The 9,797-nt window shown below is 37.1% G+C and overlaps 3 pseudogenes; 1 reads left to right on the top strand and 2 right to left on the bottom strand.

The window, feature by feature from the left end:
- Window positions 1-1,633: 1,633 nt before the first annotated feature.
- On the top strand, window positions 1,634-3,143 carry LOC120147944 (annotated as a pseudogene).
- Window positions 3,144-3,789: 646 nt separating this feature from the next.
- Window positions 3,790-4,639, bottom strand: LOC120147927 (annotated as a pseudogene).
- Window positions 4,640-5,118: 479 nt separating this feature from the next.
- Window positions 5,119-9,348, bottom strand: LOC120147943 (annotated as a pseudogene).
- Between the last annotated feature and the right edge of the window lie 449 nt (window positions 9,349-9,797).

The following is a 9,797-nucleotide window of genomic DNA, read 5'->3' as shown; positions in this document are numbered from 1 at the left end:
AATAACCCTTTTGTTCGAAAAGAAAAAAAAAGAAAAAAATAGCCCTTGCTTCGAATGCTTTATCCCTTGGTTATTTTATTCTTCTTCTTTATGCTTCATTTAAATTTTTGTTTTACTTTTCTTTTTAATCTTGGTTTTGGCAATTTAGCCATTTTCCTTGAGCCTATTTCCCTACCCATACCTTAGCCAAATTACAACCCAATTAAAGGCCTCTTGGCTTTTGCATTGAATTTGTTTTTAAGTGGTCGAGATTAGATCACATTACAAGCTTATGGTTATGCATTAACTTTCTTTGGCTTGAGCGTTTCTTGTCCTTAAACACTTTGAGAAAATGAGCGAATCCTTTGCGAGGTAATCAAGTTGTGCATCATGAGATTAGTAGCTACTGGAATATATTGTTTCGATTATTTCCTAGCTTAGTCACTTGTTTGAAATGTTTTCTACTTTCAATTCTTTGCTTAATTTTGGTTTATTGGGACAACTGGATTATGATGTGGACTAAGGAATGGCAACTTATAGATTTAGTATGTTGATTGAGAAATGCTTGAATACAAGCATTAAATAAGTGAATGGGAATTTAACTAGTGTTTATTTTGTGCTTTAGTGCTTTTTGTTTGTTCATGTTTACTACTAAATTGGAAGATTTTATATGCATTTTGTGAAAGACGATTACTGCTAGAAAATGTACTTAAAAGGCCTGAAAACTGCACTTCTTGTTTTGGAATCAAGACTGGAACAGTGTACCTAAAATTTAAGTAACTTCAGATACATTTCTCATTTCTCTACGCTTATTTCAAATCACAACAATTTTTAAAACCAAAGACAGTCGATGGTCGGAATGTTGTTGCGATTAAACATGTGGGAGGAAAGATCAGCTAATTGATAGCAAATGAACATCCCGGGAACACAATTAGCAAATTGTTGCTAAAGTGAGAATTGAGATCGGAAACGGTTTTGATTGGAATAATTATCTGAGTCGGTTTTATGCACTTTAATGGTTCTTGGTCTACAACAATTAATGTTGATTAGATCAATTTCCAAATCCAAGGTCGAAGAATTGCGCTTGTGTATTCGGTATACAAGTTAGTCGCAAGGATCTGTACTTGTAGACAAAATAACTGACGTGAATCCCGAAGGGTAAATCTATTTCGATGATTCGAAGAATTTGAGTCAGAGCGAAAGCCTAAGATTGATTTAATCCATTGATTTTGCAAGGTTTTACTTTTGTTAATTTCCTTTCTTTTCTTTACAATCTTTCTTTCAATTTCATTTGTCTTACATTTTCTTTCTCTTCAATCACAAACTCCCCATTTTATTTTCTTTCACGCAAGATCACGCCAAGGTCCTAAATCAAGAATCAAGAAATTTGTCTATCTCCTTAGTCCCTGTGGGTTCGACCCTACTTCTCCTATACTACATTAAATTTCCTTATTTTTATTCAAGAAGAAAGAATTTATTTTGATGTGAAAAGCGACCACGTCAAAAGTTACTTCCTCGTTTGAACGATTCCAGGTAATAAGTTCAGGGGTAACGGTTCAAGCCACAACACAACATTACCCATTGCGTGTCATAGTCACTCCAGTTATCATAAGCTACAGTTCCTAGAAGGTTTCTGATTGCTTTGAGAGCAAATATGGCAGGCAAGTCGCTTTTCTTCGATGGGGTTTCATTGTCTAAGAGTGTTCAGGAGATATCCCTTAATGGTGATAAGCCAACCCCAGAGTTTCATGTCAAAGATTGCAGTTTAGGAGGCACTGGTTCTACTCATTTTCAGTCGTCTGTTTCGGTTCCGATCATTGATCTTAGTCTTCTGCTATCTTCGAAAGATGAACTGCAAAAACTCAGATTGGCTCTCGAATCAGGAGGGTGTTTCCAGGTTCTATATTCTCTTCAAAAACACGTTTCCATTAACTCTCATGAACCTTAATCAGTATGTATTTTCTCTTCTAATTGTGTTGTGTCAGGCTATCGGCCATGGGATGTCAAGTTCATTTATCGACCAAGGCCGTGGAGTTGCAAAACAATTTTTTGGACTCCCACAGGAAGAGAAGCTGAAATACTCCAGAGCAGCTAATGGAGTCGAAGGTTATGGCCATGATGTGGTGGTCTCAGAAAAGCAAGTTCTTGACTGGAACACTCGCTTGTTCCTCAAGGTATTTCCAGAAAATCAAAGAAGGCTCAATCTCTGGCCTCAAAAACCAGATAATTTCAGGTATAAGAATCTACACTTAACAGCAGAGATGAACTACTGCATTCTTATAGCTTGTGATTTGTTGATAATTTTTACTTCTGTAAACTGTGAGCTATGAATTGAGTTCTTACAGAGAGGTCTTGCATGAATATTCCACCAAGCTAAAGCAAATGATGGATATCCTGTTTAAGGCCATGGCAAAATCACTTGACTTAGAAGAGAATAGCTTCTCGGGTCAGTTTGGAGACAACTCGGTAATGCAAGTGAGGTCAGCTTCTATCCACCTTGTTCAAAACCGGACAAAGTTCTCGGTGTCAAACCTCATTCAGATAGGTCAGGTGTGACAGTCTTATTGCAAGACGAAGAAGTCAAAGGCCTTCAAATTGTCAAATATGAGAAATGGATCACTGTACCTGTAATCCCCCATGCTCTTGTTGTTAACCTTGGTGACCAAATGCAGGTTAGTATATTAAAGTTTGAGCCATGTGACTTGCGTCCTAAAGTTCGACCATAGGAAGTAATGGAATTTGTTTGATATGTATTGATTGATGCAGATAATGAGTAACGGAATATTCAAGAGCCCAGTGCACAAGGTGGTGACGAACATGGGCAAGCTGAGGATATCAGTGGCAATGTTTAATGAGGCTGAGCCGGAAAAGGAGATCGGACCTGTGGAAGCCTTGATAGATGACCAGAGGCCAAGGTTATACAGAATTGTAAAAAACTATGCTTCTTTCAACTATGAGTGCTTTCAGAAAGGCAAAGTAGCACTCGAGGAAGTAAAATTTCATGCATAAGAAATATGGGATCATGCAAAGATTAAGGTCTTTATTAGATTCTGATGCAGGCCTTTGTGGGGTACCTTCATCTGCAAGAAAGTTATATAGCTAGTTTTAGTGTATTGTTGCCTTGTTTTGGATATAACTTCATCATGGCTTATTTGTCTATGATTATCCATAAGCAGAAAAATAAAGTTAGAATTGCAGCTGAAGGTTGAGACAGTGATCAATGGAGAATTTAAGCCTATTAGTGCATGGAGTTTAATCATGTATTTCTCATTATGAAATGGTTTTGATTTAGACATACTGAAAATCCCAAAGATTCAAAAGAGCATTACTGATTTAGACAAGTTTCAGCAGGTAAACATCCATTATTCAATTATTAAAGGGTAAACTATACCAGTAGTTACCTTTATTTTCGGTCTGATCGACTTTGGTCACCGATTCTTTAATTAAGTGAGCTTGGTTTCTTACGTATCGGTCCGTCCGGTTCAATTACCTCCACCATTAACTTCCGTTAACTCATTAACAGAAGTCTGAGTTGGCAATTAAAAAAAAAAAACTTGTGTCTTCTTCCTCTTCTTCTCCCTCTTCCTCCTCCTCCTCTTCTTCTTCTTCCTCCTCCAAAGATAAGCCATTGAAATTAGTAACAAAAAACTTCAGAAAAACATTACCAGTCAAAACCTACCCACAACAGCAAGGACGACCCCATGATGCTCCAAATCTATTTCCCAGTAACTTGTTCTTTTAAAGCCATAGCAAAAGTGCAAAACACATAAGCAAGAAATGAGGTTTTCTACATGAACAACAACTCCATCTTTAATCAGCCACCGTCATATACCCAGATTTGTCCAAGCCCACATTTGTGATCTCTCCTCCACTGGCTTCCCAACCAGCTACCGTCGTATACCCAGGATCTTCCTGCTGCAAGTTATGCTCGTTCATCTCTTCTGCTATGCAATCTTTTCCATCATCAACTACAGAACAGATATATATATATATATATATATATATATGAACAATAAATCTTTTCTACTGCCTCTTCTACTGCCATTGTTAATGCTACTACTATCGCGCTGCAGAGAAATGATGAAGTTGGTGTTAGTATTTCGGTGGCTAACACGACTAGTGTTTGTTGTGTTAGCTTGAGAATCTTCCACAAGCTTTCTTGAACGCTGGCGGCCTCTGTACATGTGTTTCTCGAAGTATGTGATCCGAGACTGCTTCTTTGTTGCACCTCCTTTTCTTCCCATCTGTTCTTCTAGATCTTCCTGGCTCTGGATCCACTCCATTCTTGTACTCCAACGGCAATGATCCACAACCCATATATCCGGAGTAGAATTGATAAGGGCTGCCATGAAATCCACTGAGAACCGACAACACTTTTCCAAATAGGGAGGAGAAGTTGATTAGGGACAAGTAAACCAGCTTTCATGTACTTGTAGATGAGAGATTGAAGTTGTAGTTTCTGCAGTTGAAAAACTGTGAACCCACATGCTTTTGTGAACCCGGTTGTTCTATGATTAGACCCACGTCCAAGCTCGAGGCCTAATCCGATTGGAGGCGACCTTTCTCCTCCTTAACCACTCAACATATTCCAGGAATCACCTAAATTTGTAAGTCCAATCCCGAAGTTTGAAAAAAGAGATTGAGGAGAAGCGAGAAGCATATAGTTAGGTGTCCATTCTTTAGTTTGCAGTAACTAAGGATGATTGAGGCCCATTTTTTGGTTAACAGTCGTAGTGTAATTTGAAGAAGAAGAAGAAAGCAACGTGGAAGAAAAGAAGAAAGCATCGTAAATTTCTTTTAAAATTTAATTGCCACGTAACATTTTCGTTAAAAGGTTACAGATTTAACGGCCGAATGACTAAAATCAAACAGATTGATAACGTAAGAAATCAAACGCACTTAATTTAAAAACCGGTGACCAAAGACGGAAAGACCAAAAACAAAGGGAACTACTAACATATTTTACCCATTATTAAAAGTGAAAAGGCATGTCGTAGATTAACTACTAACAATGAATCAGTTAAATCAGAGGAATCAGTAGATTCTCTTCTCTTATTATGATAATCACCACAATGAAATGTGGGAACTTATTTGGTACTATCAACAAAATGGAGTGCTAAAGTAACAGAAATTTAGTGATACAACATCACCGTCTCCTTCCGAAGAATATATAGAAAATCAAAACAAACTGCTACCAATAAAATCCTCCAACAAAGGGATAACTCAGAATCTGGTAATAGAATGAAGTGGACAAAATTTAGAGAGAAACATCACATTCCTTGGGCCATGCCTCGATTGGAATCGGATCACCAACATCTCTTTCATTATTAACTTCTGGCAATTCTTCTTGTCCTAATGCTTTCATAGTCTACAATTTCCTTCTATTTATTCAGAAACAGAATCTCTTCTAACATCATTACTGCTTCCCACAGTGCAATAGGAATAAATTAAAAAGAAAATAGAAACCTTCACTTTTGCAGCTACAATGGCGGGCACAAGGTTGGCAGACAGCTGGTTCCAAAGTGAGCAATGGAAGACCCAATCACCATAATGTAGAAATTACATCAAGTAAAATCCTTCACAAGTAAACATTGTCAGATCAGTATAAGGATGATAGAATGATTAACTAATTAACAAATATAAAGAAACACACATAAATATATGTATGTATACATTGTATCCATCAGAATTATTCGAATTAAAAGGAGGAGACAGGAAGAGAAGAAATTAATGGGGCAGAATTTTTTTTTAGCAACTCAGAGTATATCCAAGAACAGCAAACAAGATTTGACTGCAATGGTACATAAAGTATCTGCGTCCTAGCAAAAATCCATTAATTAACAAAATTAAAAATAAAGCAATCGGATGCAACAGATAAAAAAAAAAGTTACACATGACAAGTAAATGGAATGAAATAGTCACAACAGTTACATATTACAAGCATGATATTTATCAAACAACACAAAAGCCTTGATTTCAAAACTTTTGGCTTCAAAAGCCTTTTGATCTTTTGAAAATGAAATAGATATTGAAATGGACTATAAGATAAAGGAAGATTACCCATATAAATTTCGGATAAAACAAAAACATAAAGCTAGCTGATTTTAGCACTCTCTGGAGAAGGTGAAAGTGCACCATTTTGCTTAACTGATTTCTCCTGCAATACCTCGAGCTTCTCTGAATTTCCAAACAGTTCTTTCCGAAGAACACCATGCAATCTACCAAAAAGCTTCTTCTTCAATGACTCAAAGGCAAAGTCCATTCTCTCAAGCTGTTCCATTGCATTTACATTGTACATGAACAACCCATAATAAAGATCGAAGCTGTCTCCAGATGTATTCTCCACCAACTTCAACAATGTCTCATAACCTTTTGTGTTAATTGGTGTCGAGGCCAATTGTAGCTTCTCTAAAACCCTGCCCATCGTATGGGTGATGAACTGTGAACCTGCCGCATTACGATCATGTTCTGCACAAGTCATCTCCACCATTTGACATCCTTCTCGGGCAAAAATATCAAGGAACCTATTACACCGAGCTACTCGACTTTCATCATTTCCAATCCTCACCTTATCGAAAACAAAAGGAAGCCCGTTCCATCCATTTTTCCCACTTTCGGGTCCAAACATGGGGTGCGTACATAGAATGTCAAACTCTGCCGGTAAATGTTGAATAAATAAATTCATTGGAAACTCCTTCACTGATAGTACATCAACAAACAGAGTACTTCTCTTCAATCTCTGAAAGGGCATTGACTTGAGAACTTTTTCAGTCGAAAGAATCGAGGTGCAGAGGAGAATAACTTCTGGATGCTCTTCACAGAGGTCATTAGCATCAGAGAAGAAAGAAACCCCCAATTTTTAGCTGCATCCCGGTGATCGGTTCGAGAATAGGCTAAACTGAGTGGCCCTGGCGAGCCATAGTATTTGCGAGGAACTGGCCAAAGTTTCCAAATCCAACAATCGCAATCTTTAGCTTTGAACTGTCATCAACACTTTCGGATATCTTTCCTTTGAATTCATAAGCTATAATATCTTGAGATCTGAAAGTTCCAGTAAAAGACCATAAATATATTAACAACTTGCATCACAATAATCCCAACTTACTTTATCCCAAGGCCAAGCAGTTTTAAAAGTCGGCTAATCCTAAATCAATTGTAAACATCTCAAACTGTTAAGAATTAAATATGAAATTAAACATGTCAAGGAAGAAAAAAGATATTGAAACATTTCATTACTAGCAATCCAGTCCATGAGTTTAATAATGTGTTGTCAAGGCATACGCCTTAGCATTATTCAACAAAAGCGGGTCATACCCCGTGTCCCCCTCAGGCCAGGCCCATTTGACCTAGGCATGCCTTTTTGTAAGGTGGTAAGCATAGAAAAAGACCATCTGATTGAATTTCTCTTTAATTTCTTTTATTTTCACTTTTTTCTTTTCATTTGCTACAGCTTTACCAGTAAGAAAACTATAATATCTAACTATATACTTCATAATATTTGAACATTCAACGACAAACATTGACCATAAGGAAATTATGCATATTTACCAATAAAAAAATTGCATGTTTTGCAGATAAACTAGACTCTTCATCATATATCTTAAGCTTTATATATATATATATTACGAAAACTCACATATATACATATTGTGCTTTACTTCACTCAAGATAGCTTCTTTTTTGCATCTTGCACATGAAGCAATATAAGAGTTTAAAGGCCTAGAGTGTGCTTTGCGCCCTTGACAACATTAATAATAGGTACTTCTATAACCACATTTTCTACAATAACTATATGTAAAAATGATTTAATATCAACATTAATAATTAATAGGTACTTCTATAACCACATTTTCTACAATAACTATATGTAAAAATGATTTAATATCAACATTAATAATTAATAGGTACTTCTATAACCACATTTTCTACAATAACTATATGTAAAAATGATTTAATATCTATTTCTAACCAAATATACAAATTTAATATTTAAAAACTATCAAAACCGAAGCATTAAGCGTAACAGCCTGTAAAACAAAGAAGATTCAAAATTCTTTGTGATTTTCCATATTCACCTTCAACTGATAAAGTCTCAGCATTTTAAAGCTAATTGAATAGCTACTATCTATGCCATGCATGTTGAATTGGACCAACAATTAGAGAGAAAAAAAGTGAAATCCTCGAAATACCTCAGAGCATTCGAGCTTAAAGTCGATGCAGCATCATTTTGGTAACTACCATCATGCAGACTCTTAACCTTCTGTCCTTTCTCAAACAACTGTTTCCTCACAATCTGATGCAGCCTGCCAAAAAGCTCATTCCTCAAAGCATCAAAGGCCAAATCCAACCTCTCCACCATCTCCAAAGCACTCTTATTATACAAAAACAACCCATAGTACAAATCAAAGCTATCCCCAGAAGTATTCTCCACCAAATCCAATAAAGCCTCATAACCCTTGGTATTAATCGGCGTTGACTCCAACCCCAACATGTCCAACACTCTCCCGACCGTGTGTGTCATAAACTGTGACCCCGCCGCAAACTTGTCGTGCTCCTGGCAACTCATTTCCACCATTTTACACCCTTCGTTTCGAAATATTTCAAGAAATTGTTCACACCTCTGGACCCGGGAGGATTCATTCCCGATTCTAACCTTTTCGTAGACAAATAAGAGGTCTCTCCAGCTTTGTCTGGCGCTTTGTGGTCCGAACATGGGATGAGAACAAATGATGTCGAAATCAGCAGGCAGGACATCGAGGAGCAGGTTCCTAGCGAACTCCTTCACGGATAAAACATCGATGAACAATGTGGATCGTTTCAGTCTCTGTAAAGGAAGAGTTTTGAGAACAAGTTCGGTCGAGATAATCGAAGTACAAAGGAGTATAACTTCTGGGTGTTGCTCACATAAGTCGTCGGGGTTTTTTAAGAAGAAAACTCCCATCTTTTTGGCTATATGGGAATAATCCGATCTCGAGTGGGCTAAAACTTTATGGCCCTGAGAAACAAGAGTTTTGGCAAGGAATTGGCCGTAGTTGCCGAAACCAATTATGGCAATCTTGAGGGAGGAAACGGGTCGGGTATCGCATGGATCGGGTTCGGATGCGGGCGTGGTGAAGCAACATTTGATACAGAGTGGTTTAGCAGAGTGGACAAATATGGGTTTTGTAGATGTTTTTGGAAGGAAAGAGAGAGATTGGAGGAGAGGTGGAGAGGGAGAGGAAAGAAGAGAAAGAGAGTGCTTGGGAAGAGATCTATGGAGAGAAGGATCATAAATCATGGCGCGTTTTGCAGAGAGGAAATCTATCAGGCTATGCACCCGACGAGGATGAATCGGCAACCGCGATAAAATGGGGCTTTGTGACAACGTGGGATGTTTGGCCCTTTGAGCCTTTGTGGTTTGGGTCTTCAAAACTGGCTACGAGACTGAATATTTAAAAGAGAGGCCGTTTCAGCGTCCCTGTAGGTGGCAGTGGCTCATTTTTATTTGGGTAAATTTTGTTAGTAGTCCCATTTGTTTTTAGTATTACCTACTTAAATTATCGGTTCAAAAATTAAATGAATTTGGATTTTTACGATAACCGTTATGTTTAAGTCCTCAACCGTTAACTTTCGTTAATCTCTTAATAAATATGTGATAATTAAAAGATTAAAGAAATTCGCATATTATGTCTTCTTAAAAAATTCACATGTTGTATCTTCTTCTCTTCCCTCTTATTATTATTTTTTCGTCTTCTTTTTCTTTATTTTTCTTCTTCATCACAACTTGTATCTCAAATGAAAAGATCAATCATCATAAAAATAATTACCCAAATCAAAAG

The sequence above is a fragment of the Hibiscus syriacus genome, unplaced genomic scaffold (genome assembly GCF_006381635.1).
Source record: "Hibiscus syriacus cultivar Baekdansim isolate YM2019G1 unplaced genomic scaffold, ASM638163v2 tig00110945_pilon, whole genome shotgun sequence".
Classification (NCBI taxonomy): domain Eukaryota; kingdom Viridiplantae; phylum Streptophyta; class Magnoliopsida; order Malvales; family Malvaceae; genus Hibiscus; species Hibiscus syriacus.
The sequence above is the reverse complement of the archived record's forward strand: the minus strand, read 5'-3'. Positions and strand labels throughout refer to the sequence as shown.